This window comes from Cervus canadensis, chromosome 10, assembly GCF_019320065.1.
Source record: "Cervus canadensis isolate Bull #8, Minnesota chromosome 10, ASM1932006v1, whole genome shotgun sequence".
NCBI lineage: Eukaryota > Metazoa > Chordata > Mammalia > Artiodactyla > Cervidae > Cervus > Cervus canadensis.
In genome coordinates, this window is record NC_057395.1 from 29926787 (window position 1) to 29940907 (window position 14121).

Here is a 14121-nt window from a genome sequence, read left to right on the forward strand (position 1 = left end):
TGGGGCGGCCTTGTCTCGACGAGGAGGCGGGGCTGGGGTAGCACCGCCTCCCGAGTTGGCCCGGGCCTTGCGCGCAGATTCTCCAGCCCGACCTCTGGGTGAGGGTGTTTCCTGTCAGAGTTCTTTGCTTTTGCAAGAGTCCAAAGATGGGCTCTGTCACATCCAGAGGAAGACTAATCCACAGGGGCTAATCTCCCACGCGGAAATAGGACCAGAACAAAACTCACATACTTAACTGCATCGTTCCACATATTTTATTCTACAGAGCTGATCCTTCCAAACTCTGAATGCAGAGTTCCAAAGAATAGCAAGGAGAGATAAGAAAGCCTTCCTCAATGATCATTGCAAAGAAATAGAGGAAAAGAATGGAATGTGAAAGTCTAGAGAGCTCTTCAAAAAAATTCGAGATGTCAAGGAAACGTTTCATGCAAAGATGTGCACAATAAAGGACAGAACTGGTATGGACCTAACAGAAGCAGAAGATATTAAGAAGAGGTGGCGAGAATACACAGAACTATACAAAAAAGATCTTCACGACCCAGATAATCACGATGGTGTGATCACTCACCTAGAGCCAGACATCCTGGAATGCGAAGTCAGGTGGGCCTTAGAAGCATCACTACAAACAAAGCTAGTGGAGAGATGGAATTCCAGTTGAGGTATTTCAAATCCTAAAAGATGATGCTGTGAAAGTGCTGCACTCAGTATGCCAGCAAATTTGGAAGACTCAACAGTGGCCACAGGACTGGCAAAGGTCAGTTTTCATTCGAAGCCAAAGAAAGGCTTTGCCAAAAGATGTTCAAATTACTACACAGATACACTCATCTCACATGCTACTAAAGTCATGCTCAAAATTCCCAAGCCAGGCTGCAACAGTACGTGAGTGGTGAATATCCAGATGTTCACGCTGGATTAGAAAAGGCAGAGAAACCAGAGATCAAATTGCCAACACCCGTTGGATCATCAGAAAAGCAAGAGACTTTCAAAAAAACATCAACTTCTGCTTTATTGACACTGCCAAAGCCTTTGACTGTGTGGATCACAGCAAACTGTGGAAAATTCTAAAAGAGATGGGAATACCAGACTACCTTATCTGCCTCCTGAGAAATCTGTATGCAGGTCAGGAAGAAACAGTTAGAACTGGACATGGAACAACAGACTGGTTCCAAGTCAGGAATGGAATGCATCAAGTCTGTATATTGTCACCCTGCTTATTTAACTTATATGCAGAGTACATCATGCAAAATATCCAGCTTGATGAAGCACATGCTGAAATCAAGATTTCCGGGAGAAATATCAATAACGTCAGATATGCAGATGACACGACCCTTATGGAGGAAAACGAAGAACTAAAGAGCCTCTGGATGAAAATGAAAGAAGAGAGTGAAAAAGTTGGTTAAAGCTCAACATTCAGGAACCTCGATCATGGCATCCAGTCCCATCACGTCATGGCAAATAGATGGGGAAACAATAGAAACAGTGGGAGACTTTTTTTTTGGGGGGGGGCTCCAATATCACTGCAGATGGTGACTGCAGCCATGAAATTAAAAGACGGTTGCTCCTTGGGAGAAAAGCTATGACCAACCTAGACAACATATTAAAAAGCAGAGACATTATTTTGTTGACGAAGGTCCGTCTAGTCAAAGCTATGGTTTTTCCAGTAGTCATGTACAAATGTGAGAGTTGGACCATAAAGAAACTGAGCACCAAAGAATTGATGCTTTTGGGTTTTTTTTTGTTTGTTTGTTTTTAGAATTAATGCTTTTGAACTGTGGTGTTGAAGAAGACTCTTGAGAGTCCCTTGAACTGCAAGGAGATCAAACCAGCCAATCCTAAAGGAAATCAACCCTGAATATTCATTGGAAGGACTGATGCTGAAGCTGAAACTGCACTACTTTGGCCACCTGATGGGAAGAGCTGACTCATTAGAAAAGACCCTAATATTGGGCAAGAATGAAAGTAGGAGGAGTAGCAGATGACAGAGGATGAGATGGTTGGATGGCATCACTGACTCTATGGATATGAGTTTGAGCAAGCTCTGGGAGGTGGTGATGGACAAGGAAGCTTGGTGTGCTGCAGTCCATGGGGTTTCAAAGGGGAGGAAATGACCTAGGGACTGAACTGAACTGAACTGAACTGATCCTTCCACTCATCTGCTGCAGGAATGAAAATTCATGATGTTCAGCGCTGGAAGTAACATGTGCTTTCCAAAAGTCCCCTTTAATTTAGCAGGAATCTGTCTGAAATATTAGAAACAGTTTGGTTAATGTTTTTAAAGTTGTTTAGGAAATAAATGATTTCTATGAAATGTCTAAGCCATGGTATATGATGTAATTTTAAATTTGCTGAAGAACTGGATTCTTTTTTTTCAATTCAGTGAGTTTGGGGAAGAGTATGGGTCATGGTGTTGACCCTTTAAATTCTACATACAAGTAGTATCAAGTAGCATATGTCCTTCTATGACTAGCTTATTTCACTTAGCATAATGCTCTCAAGATTTATTCCATGTTGTCCCACATGCCAGGGTTACTTCTTTACTAAGGCTGAATAACTTTCCATGTGTATACATAATCTGTCTTCTCCACCCATTCATCCACTGATGGACACTTAGGTTGTTTCTGTATCTTGGCTATCATAATACTGCGGCAGTGAACATGGGGGTGTGGGTATTTCTTCAAGATCCTGGATTTCAAGTCATTTAGATAAATACCTAGAACTGGGATTGCTGAATCATATGGTAGTTCTATTTTAATTTTTTGAGGTACCGTTTACATAGTGGTTACCATAGTGGCTGTAAGAACTAGAAATTCTTCTCATAAGATCTCTTTCCCATGTCATATCTACAGATAGCTGACTTACCATGTCATTGGGTTTTTCCCTCTCACTTTTTGTTTCTTTATCTGAAAGAGTTACTATCAGAGTGCCTCACATCATAAACCTGTTTTCATTTCTTACTGATGCCTTTATATAATGTGGTGAAACTGCCATAGTCAAGGAGAGAAGCAGGACTCAGTTACTAGCTGCTGCCTGTGTTCTCAGAGGCAGAAAGAAGAAAGGGCTGTCCTTGGGCTTCCACCTGAGTCCTTTATTCTTTGCCCATGATTCCTCCTTACCAAGACTCCTCAATTCTTTTACTTAACAGAAGGACCGTGGGCCTGTCCTTATCAGCTCTTATCTGATTCCCCTCTAACTTCTCATCACACAGCTGGAGCCTGATCCTGTATTTGTCAACTGGATCATCAAGCGTTTTCAAGGGGTGCACTTATGTTTATCATAGTTTGAAATGAAGTGTCTGGCTTTTGATAGGTACAGAAAAGAGAATCTGCATCTCTGAAACGTTCTGAGAAAAAGCCCTGCCGGATTCTGCGTGTGTGCTTAGCTGGTCAGTCGTGTCCGACTCTTTGCGACCCCATGGACTGTAGCCCTCCAGGCTCCTCTGTCCATGGGGACATTCTCCAGGCAGGAATGCTGGAGTGGGTTGCTATGCCCACCTCCAGGGGATCTTCCCTGTGGACATGGTAATGGTCAAATGGGTGTCTCATACTGCCCTCGCCTGGTGAAATGTGGGGACTGTGGGGAGGAGGGAAAAATAAATGGGTCAATTCGGTTTGTATCTACCCAACGTTTTTCTTTTTTGTTGTTTTTTTATTGAAGTATAGTTGTATTGTGTAAGTTTCAGGTGTACAATAAAGTGATTCAGTTATACATGAACATTTATGTGTATATAGTCTTTCTCAGATTCTTTTCCTTATAGGTAATTAGAAGATACTGAGTATTTCAGTAATTCTCTGTGCTGTACGGTACTTATTTCTGCCTATTTATATACAGTAGTGTGATCGGTTAATCCCAGACTCCTAATTTATCCTCCCTCCCCCTTAGTAACCATAAGTTTGTTTTCTATATCGTCAAGTCTTTCTGTTTTGTAAGTTCACTTGTATCATCTTTTAGATTCCACATGTAAGTGACATACATTTGTCTTTCTTTGTCTGACTTGCAAAAACCAAGTGGATTTCTCTAGAACCATCCATGTTGCTGCAAATGGCAATATTTCCTTCATTCTTATGGCTTAGTAGCAGTCCCTTGTGTGTGTGTGTGTATATATATATATATATATATATATATATATATGTGCATGTCCTCATATATATATATAAGCTTATCCCCATGGACAGAGGAGCCTGGCGGGCTACAGTCCATTGGGTCACAAAGAGTCAGACACCACTGAATGACTAAGCACACACACACATTCTGGCAGGACTTTTTCTCAGAAAGTTTCAGAGAGATGCAGATTCTCTTTTCTGTACCTATCAAGTGTAAGTGTCCACCAGTGGATGAATGGATAGAGATGAAGTATGTATATACAATGGAAAGTTCAGTTCAGTTCAGTCACTCAGTCGTGTCTGACTGTGCGACCCCATGAACCACAGCACGCCAGACTCCCTGTTCATCACCAACTCCCGGAGCCTATCCAAATTCATGTCCATTGAGTCGGTGAGGCCATCCAACCATCTCATCCTCTGTCGTCCCCTTTTCCTCCTGCCCTCAATCTTTCCCAGCATCAGGGTCTTTTCAAATGAGTCAGCTCTTCGCATCAGGTGGCCAAAGTATTGGAGTTTCAATTTTAACATCAGTCCTTCCAGCGAACACTGGACTGATCTCCTTTACGATGGACGGGTTGGATCTCCTTGCAGTCCAAGGGACTCTCAAGAGTCTTCTCCAACACCACAGCTCAAAAGCATCAATTCTTCAGTGCTCAGCTTTCTTTATAGTCCAACTCTCACATCCATACATGACCACTGGAAAAGCCATAGCCTTGACTAGACGGACCTTTGTTGGCAAAGTAATGTCTCTGCTTTTTAATATGCTGTCTAGGTTGGTCATAACTTTCCTTCCTTCTTTTAATTTCATGGCTGAAATCACCATCTGCAATGATTTTGGAGCCCCCCAAAATAAAGTCAGCCACCGTTTGCACTGTTTCCCCATCTATTTGCCATGAAGTGATGGGACCGGATGCCATGATCTTAGTTTTCTGAATGTTGAGCTTTAAGCCAACTTTTTCACTCTCCTCTTTCACTTTCATCAAGAGGCTATTTAGTTCTTCACTTTCTGCCATAAGGGTGGTGTCATCTGCATATCCGAGGTTATTGATATTTCTCCCGGCAATCTTGATTCCAGCTTGTGCTTCATCCAGCCCAGCGTTTCTCAATGATGTACTCCGCATATAAGTTAAATGAGCAGGGTGACAATATACAGCCTTGATGTACTCCTTTCCCTATTTGGAACCAGTCTGTTGTTCCATGTCCAGTTTAACTGTTGCTTCCTGACCTGCATACAGGTTTCTCAAGTTATTTAGCCTCAATAAAGAAGAACACCCTGCCATAGGGGACAACATGGAATAAATCTGGAGAGTATTATGCTAAGTGAAATAAGCTAGTCACAGAAGGACATATGCTACGTGATACTACTTGTACGTAGAATTTAAAGGGTCAACACCATCACCCATACTCTTTCCCAAACTCACTGAATTGAAAAATAAAGAATCTAGTTCTTCAGCAAATTTAAAATTATACCTACACCATTGCTTATATATTTCTTAGAATCATTTAAACTCTAGTTCCCCCAGTAATCTCCTTGAGCATCATGACATTAAGTTCCCTCTGTAAACTGGTGATCCCCACACTTCTATCTCTGGCCTAGGTTCTCCAGTAAATTCCAGACCCTACATATCCTACTTCACATTGCTAGGATTTCTAACAGACACCTCAGAACAGAATTTCTGATCTTCCCTCACAAAAGCCATCCCTCCAAAAAATATATCCATGTCCTAACACCTGAAAGGATAAACGTGACCTCATTTGGAGAAAGGGCCTTTGCGGATGTCAACTGAAAGAAAATAATGCACCACCTAAAAGTGGAGAGTTAAGTTTTATTCAGCGAACTTGTTGAGGACTTGAGCCCGGGGATGCAGCTCTGAGAGCTATGAGAAACTGTTCTGAAGAGGTAGAGGAGAAGCCAGGATACATAGTTTTTGAGACAACAGACAAAATAAAACCTCCAGGTAGTGAAATATCAAAATATTACCATTTATTAAGGAAAACTGAGACATCTCAAGTTACTGAATTTAGTGCTTTTCTTTTGTTTAGGAAGATGCAAGAGTCTTTTTTTTTTTTTTTTAAGAGTCTTGGCTCATTGAAATTATTCCCTTGATATGCACCTTAACTATCTCGGGCCAGTATCTTGTTTTCTTCTCAACCCTGAATCCCCTCAGCCTGCACAGTCAGGGGGCAGCTGCTGACTAGGTGTCCGCAACACCCTTTGTTTACTGATATGGCAGGTGACATTCTTTGTCCACACAGATGTGATCCTTTTAAGGACCTAGAGATGAGCTCATCCTGGGTGAGCCATAAACCCAAGGAAAAACCTCTCCAGGTAACTTTGACATATAACACTCTCATCCTGTTGAGAACCGCTGATCTCTGGCATTTTGTGGTGAAGGTAGTAGGGTAGGGAGGAAGGAAACAAGAAAAAAATAACTACTTATTTCCATTCCTTTAGCTCTGGATTACATTTTCTACCTCTATCCCATGAAGAGCATGGTCTTCTCTTATGGAAATAATTTAAGGAAAACAGGATAAAGGTATTTCTAAGGGCACAACTATGCCCTTCATGAACAGTATGAAAAGGCAAAAAGATTGGACCCTTAAAGATGAACTCCCCAGGTCAGTAGGTGCCCAGTATGCTACTGGAGATCAGTGGAGAAATAACTCCAGAAAGAATGAAGAGATGGAGCCAAAGCAAAAACAACACCCAGTTGTGGATGTGACTGGTGATAGAAGCAAGGTTTGATGCTGTAAAGAGGTCTATTGCATAGGAACCTGGAATGTTAGGTCTATGAATCAAGGCAAACTGGAAGTGGTCAAACAGGAGATGGCAAGAGTGAACGTCAACATTCTGGGAATCAGCAAACTAAAATTGACTGGAATGGGTGAATTTAACTCAGATGACCATTATATCTACTACTGTTGGCAGGAATCCCTTAGAAGAAATGGAGTAGCCATTTCATATGATGGCTACCCCACCATAGTCAACAAAAGAGTCCTAAATGAGTACTTGGATGCTAGCTCAAAAATGACAGAATGGTCTCTGTTCATTTCCAAGGCAAACCATTCAATATCACGGTAATCCAAGTCTATGCCCTGACCAGTAATGCTGAAGAAGCTGAAGCTGAATGGTTCTATGAAGACCTACAAGACCTTTTAGAACTAACATCCAAAAAACATGTCCTTTTCATTATAGGGGACTGGAATGCAAAAGTAGGAAGTCAAGAAACACCTGGAGTAACAAGCAAATTTTGCCTTGGAGTACAGAATGAAACAGGGCAAAGGCTAATAGAGTTTTGCCAAGAGAACACACTGGTCATAGCAAACACCCTCTTCCAACAACACAAGAGAAGACTCTACACATGGACATCACCAGATGGCCAACACCGAAATCAGATTGATTATATTCTTTGCAGCCAAAGATGGAGAAGCTCTATATAGTCAGCAAAAATAAGACAGGGAGTGAACTGTGGCTCAGATCATGAACTCCTTATTGCCAAATTCAGACTTAAATTGAAGAAAGTGGGCAAAACCACTAAACCATTCAGGTATGACCTAAATCTAATTCCTTATGATTATACAGTGGAAGCGAGAAATAAACTTAGGGGACTAGATCTGATAGACAGAGTGCCTGATGAACTATGGACAGAGGTTCGTGACAGTGTACAGGAGACAGGGATCAAGACCATCCCCAAGAAAAAGAAATGCAGAAAGCAAAATGGCTGTCTGAGGAGGCCTTACAAATAGCTGTGAAAAGAAAAGCGAAAACAAAGGAGAAAAGGAAAGATACACCCATTTAAATGCAGAGTTCCAAAGAACAGCAAGGAGAGATAAGAAAGCCTTCCTCAGGGGAGGAGCCAAGATGGCGGAGGAGTAGGACGGGGAGACCACTTTCTCTCCTACAAATTCATCAAAAGAATAACTGAATGCAGAGCAAACCTCACAAAACAACTTCTGATCGCTAGCTGAGGTCATCAGGCGCCCAGAAAAGCAGACCATTGTCTTCGAAAGGAGGTAGGACAAAATATAAAAGATAAAAAGTGAGACAAAAGAGCTAAGGACGGAGACCCGTCCCGGGAAGGGAGTCTTAGGCGGCCTTGCTTGGGCTAGGGTCCGGGCCTGAGTGCCCTGAGGACAATCGGAGGGAGCTTCTGTGAGGTGCCAACTTGAACTGTGGGAGACCAAAAGAGAGAAAATTAACCGGCCGGAACACACTGCCGGCCGTTCGCAGAACAAAGGGACGGAGAAAGTCCCAAGAAGAGGTCGCAGGCTGCGGACCCGCCCAGCCCCGCCGGAGGCAGGAGGCAGGGGGGAGGGGAAGGTCGCGGCGAGACACAGGGCGCAGGCACCCGACCGGCGCGGGCGGGGACTGGGGCTGGGGACGCAGAGGGCGGAAGGCGCGCGCACCCGACTGGCGCCAGCGGAAACTGAGACTGGGTCCGCGGAAGGGAGTGAGTGCGCCACACCTGGGGATAGTGCGCCCATCAAGCCCCTCGCTGCCTGGACCGCTCTGACGGGGAAGGCACAGAGAGCAGGCGCAGCTTTTCCTTCCGCGCTTTTGTGTAACACCCGAGGGCTGGAACCTAGCGCAGCGCGGGGCGCGCTCCATATAGAACAGCCGGGAGCCTGAGCAGCGCAGACGGAGAAAGCAGCGTCAGCCCCTCCCGGCAGCGCCAGCCCGCCCCCGCAGGGCCAGCCCCTCCCCGCAGCGTCAGCCCCGCCCCGCAGCGCCAGCCCATCCCCGCAGCGTCAGCCCCTCCCAGCAGCGCAACGGAACTAGCTAACTGAATAAGAGTCCACCTCCGCCCGCCTGTGTCAGGGCGGAAATGAGGCTCTGAAGAGACCGGCAAACAGAAGCCAAATAAACAAAGGGAACCGCTTCAGAAGGGACTGGTGCAACAGATTAAAATCCCTGTAGAAAACACCGACTTCACCGGAAGGGCCCTGTAGATATCGAGAAGTGTAAGCTGGAACGAGGAGCTATCTGAAACTGAGCCGAACCCACACTGACCGCAACAGCTCCAGAGAAACTCCTAGATATATTTTTACTTTTTTTTTTCTAAGTAAGGAAAAAAAAAAAATTTTTTTTTCTTTTTATATTTTTCTTTTTTATTTTTTCTCTTTTATTTTCCTTTAAAATTCCCTATTACTCCCCCATTACTCCTTAACTTTCATTTTCATAGATTTTTACGATTTTTTTAATTAGGGGAAAAAAAAAAAAGAAAGCCTTCCTCAGCGATCACTGCAAAGAAATAGAGGAAAACAATAGAATGGGAAAGACTAGAGATCTCTTCAAGAAAATTATATATTCTAAGGGAACATTTCATGCAAAGATGGGCTCAATAAAGGACAGAAATGGTTAGGGACCTAACAGAAGCAGAAGATATTAAGAGGTGGCAAGAATACACAGAACTATACAAAAAAGATCTTCAAGACCCAGTTAATCGCGATGATATGATCACTCACCTAGAGCCAGACATCCTGGAATGTGAAGTCAAGTGGGCATCACTATGAACAAGGCTAGTGGAGGTGATGGAATCCTAGTTGAGCTATTTCAAATCCTAAAAGATGATGCTGTGAAAGTGCTGCACTAAATATGCCAGCAAATTTGGAAAACTCAGCAGTGGCCACAGGGCTGGAAAAGGTCAGTTTTCATTTCAATCCCAAAGAAAAGAAATGCCACAGAATGCTCAAACTACCACACAATTGCACTCATCTCACACACTAGTAAAGTAATGCTCAAAATTCTCCAAGCCAGGCTTCAGCGATACGTGAACCGTGAACTTCCAGATGTTCAGGCTGGTTTTAGAAAAGGCAGAGGAACCAGAGATCAAATTGCCAACATCCGATGGATAATCAAAAAAGCAAGAGAGTTCCAGAAAAACATCTATTTCTGCTTTATTGACTATGCCAAAGCCTTTGACTGTGTGGATCAAAATAAACTGTGGAAATTTCTGAAAGAGATGGGAATACCAGACCACCTGATCTGCCTCTTGAGAAATCTGTATGCAGGTCAGGAAGCAACAGTTAGAACTGGACATGGGACAACAGACTGGTTCCAAATAGGAAAAGGAGTACGTCCAGGCTGTATATTGTCACCCTGCTCATTTAACTTATATGCGGAGTACATCATTGAGAAATGCTGGGCTGGATGAAGCACAAGCTGGAATCAAGATTGCTGGGAGAAATATCAATAACCTCGGATATGCAGATGACACCACCCTTATGGCAGAAAGTGAAGAACTAAACAGCCTCTTGATGAAAGTGAAAGAGGAGAGTGAAAAAGTTGGCTTAAAGCTCAACATTCAGAAAACTAAGATCATGGCATCTGGTCCCATCACTTCATGGCAAATAGATGGGGAAACAGTGCAAATGGTGGCTGACTTTATTTTGGGGGGCTCCAAAATCATTGCAGATGGTGATTTCAGCCATGAAATTAAAAGAAGGAAGGAAAGTTATGACCAACCTAGACAGCATATTAAAAAGCAGAGACATTACTTTGCCAACAAAGGTCCGTCTAGTCAAGGCTATGGCTTTTCCAGTGGTCATGTATGGATGTGAGAGTTGGACTATAAAGAAAGCTGAGCGCTGAAGAATTGATGCTTTTGAGCTGTGGTGTTGGAGAAGACTCTTGAGAGTCCCTTGGACTGCAAGGAGATCCAACCCGTCCATCGTAAAGGAGATCAGTCCAGTGTTCGCTGGAAGGACTGATGTTAAAATTGAAACTCCAATACTTTGGCCACCTGATGCGAAGAGCTGACTCATTTGAAAAGACCCTGATGCTGGGAAAGATTGAGGGCAGGAGGAAAAGGGGACGACAGAGGATGAGATGGTTGGATGGCCTCACCGACTCAATGGACATGAATTTGGATAGGCTCCGGGAGTTGGTGATGAACAGGGAGTCTGGCGTGCTGCGGTTCATGGGGTCGCACAGTCAGACACGACTGAGCGACTGAACTGAAACTGAAAGGACACAAGTATAATTAAGTTGTGTGTTACCGTTATAAGACAAACTTCCTATAAATCCATTCCAGACAAAGAGATCTGGGCTTTATTTTCTGTAAGCCCATTTCTGAAGTCAGCCATAATTAAAACAAGCTGAAGAATTGAGAGAATGTGTGGTGCAGAGGTTTTTAATCTTTCAGTAGGAACTAGAAACTAAAAGATATAATATATACATGTATGTACAAACTCAGCGGGAGATGAATGGATAAAATTACCACTTATGGAGTTGTTTGGATTGAAAAATGTCAAGAGGACTAGGGTAATTATCAGCCTCGAAATGAAGATAAATGAACCAATGCAACTTCAGATACTTCTTGGGTACCGAATTTGCCCAAGGCTGTCTCCATCTACAGGGAAAAATAGAGAAGAATGCAGGCAACCATTCATGTTAGCAGAGGGTTCAAAGTCTAGTTAAAGAGAAAGATAGTGAGTACCTGTCATGGGCTTAAGGATCTGCATGAGGCATTACTTCTGCGGCATTACTCTGTTACAAGTATTTGCAGGCAGAGGGGACGGGGGATGGGGAGAGAAGTTGGTGGGTCAGAAGGAAACACTATAAACCAGAGGAGGGGAAGATCCTTAGAGGATATGGCAAATTCAGAATTTTTCTGTTTTACAATTCAAGGACTTGGGGATTGGCGTGCATGCGCGCTCAGTCGTGTCCTATCTTTGTCCATGGGATTCTCCAGGCAAGAATCCTGGAGTGGGTTGCCATATCCTACTCCAGAGGGTCTTCCCAACCCAGGGATCAAACCTGCATCTCCTGCATTGACAGGGAGATTCTTCACCACTGAGCCATCTGAGAAGCCACTTGGGGGTTGGATATTTCTAAAATATTTGTTTCCAAAAATATTGCTCACAATCTGCTGGCTTATCCTTACACTGCAGAAAGGCAGATGATGCCACACTGCACTTGGAGGCCCAGACTCTCTGGGTGCCCAGGGCTCAGCAGCAACTGGTGGAGGAATCATCCTACCGGCTGCCCCACTTGGCAGGGCCACATGAGCAGTTTCTTGTTAATTTATTTAAAAAGTACTGTGTTTGAGCTAACACTTGACTGCAACAGGAGTGAGCTCTAGCAGACTGCCCTGGAGGGCTATGTGAAGAGCTACAGTACTTGAAAAATCCCCAAATCAGATTAGCTTGGGCATGGAAGGACAACAGAGCGTTTTCAACATTTTAAGGATAGTGTTTCACAGAACTGAAGTGAGTGAACCGGACAATAAGAAATAACTTCAATATTTCTATTTCAAGGTCCGAGTATCCTGCAGCCATACAATGGGATACAACGTCAGGGTTAACATGAGTGGGGATATTTCTATCATTAAATATGACAGGAAATAAGGTCCAGGGTATATAAAGTGAAAAGAAACAAGTTGCACAATAATACATCTAATATATGTCACATTTTAAAAAGCTCCATTGCCTGTTTGGTGTTTCTCTTAGTTTTATTCATCTCCATTATTTCATACTCTGGAAGTTCTTTTTCGTTTCTTCCCACGAAGATTTAACAGGCTTATTATATGCAGTTCTCCCAAGCACAGACTCCCTCTAAAAGCAACAGGACTAGAAAAACCATCAGAACCCACTGAAAAGATCAACTGCATATTCAGAATTGGACATCAAATATTTAAGGACCATGAAACACATAACTCTACTCACCCAGTGTTTGCTGACTAACCCACAGCAGGTGGCAGATTTGGATTCAATCAATTCTTGAATATCTCTGGAACCTGTGAACTCCCCATCTTACCAATTATTTCACTGAAGGCCTGAAAATACACCCACTCCCATTCTTTCCACACAGACTTAACCAGAGACAAAATGCTATTTCCATGTTCCTTTAAGACCAGGGCTTTGTGGGTTTTACTGGTGGACCCTGGCATGTTTAATAATTGCATGGTTCACTGTGGATCTTTAATGAGAAAAGGTACAGATTACCACTGAAAGTAAATTATATTGTCTATGTAGCTTCTCTAATCTAGAGGAAAAGGATGATGAGCTGTGGAAATTCAGGGAGATACACACATACACTTATACACACACACACGATAGTTAAGTATCTGAAGCATCAATATCTATGCTTGCTTTATTACTTCGAAAAATAAAGAATATTGGAGCTATTCTTGTCTCTACGGAATAGCACTGTAAAACTTAGAATTCTGATGTAACTCCTTTAAGGGCAATGCTAAGTTCAGACGGGAAATTGGCTTTCATATCTACGATCAAAATGACTTAAACCACTTGCATTTATTCATCATTAAGCATGCAGAACTTAGAAACTATGCTAGGTTATTTTAAAATACCAAGCCTAAAAGGAATGGTACACATCTCTTCCACAATATTTCAGTTTCTTTTTCTGGACTAAGTCACAATAAATGCTTCAACAGGCTGCAGTCAGCAAGCCCAGCTTTAATATTGTCAAGTAACTCCTGTTTCCTGAAGGAATTAATGAGCTTCCCAGGGCCCAGGCTCTCAAGGCTATCCTCACCAGTGCTATGCCTTCTAACAAACTGTTCTTTGGCTGCAAATATATCATAAGGCTTAAAGACAATAGATCTCTATACAAAGATGAACATAACTCAGTGCGAAGTATTAAAGTGCTATCAAGAAGTTAAATAATTGCCTATTTATTTACCATTCACCAAATCTTAACATACTTTATGTAGGTTTTACCAAGAACTCAAATAGTCCATGACAGTCACCTGATTCTTTAAGGAAGGGTCAGGATACTTGGTTTTTTCTTTTGTTGGACCCAGATGTCAATAAATGGTCAAGGCTTAAAAGAAAAACTCCTGGTAACGCATACTGTAAAAGGAAGATCGCTCTCCCCATCTTGGTTGTCCACCCCATCCCAGACCCCCACAACACTCCTTTAGACATTTACTTCTAACTTTTGTGTGCCCAGCCACACAGGGTGCTCACTTGATTCCCTTAGTCCCACACCCCCAAAATTCTGATTCTGTCAGTCTGGTTTGGGGCCCAATAATTTGACTCTGACAAGCATCCCCAGGTG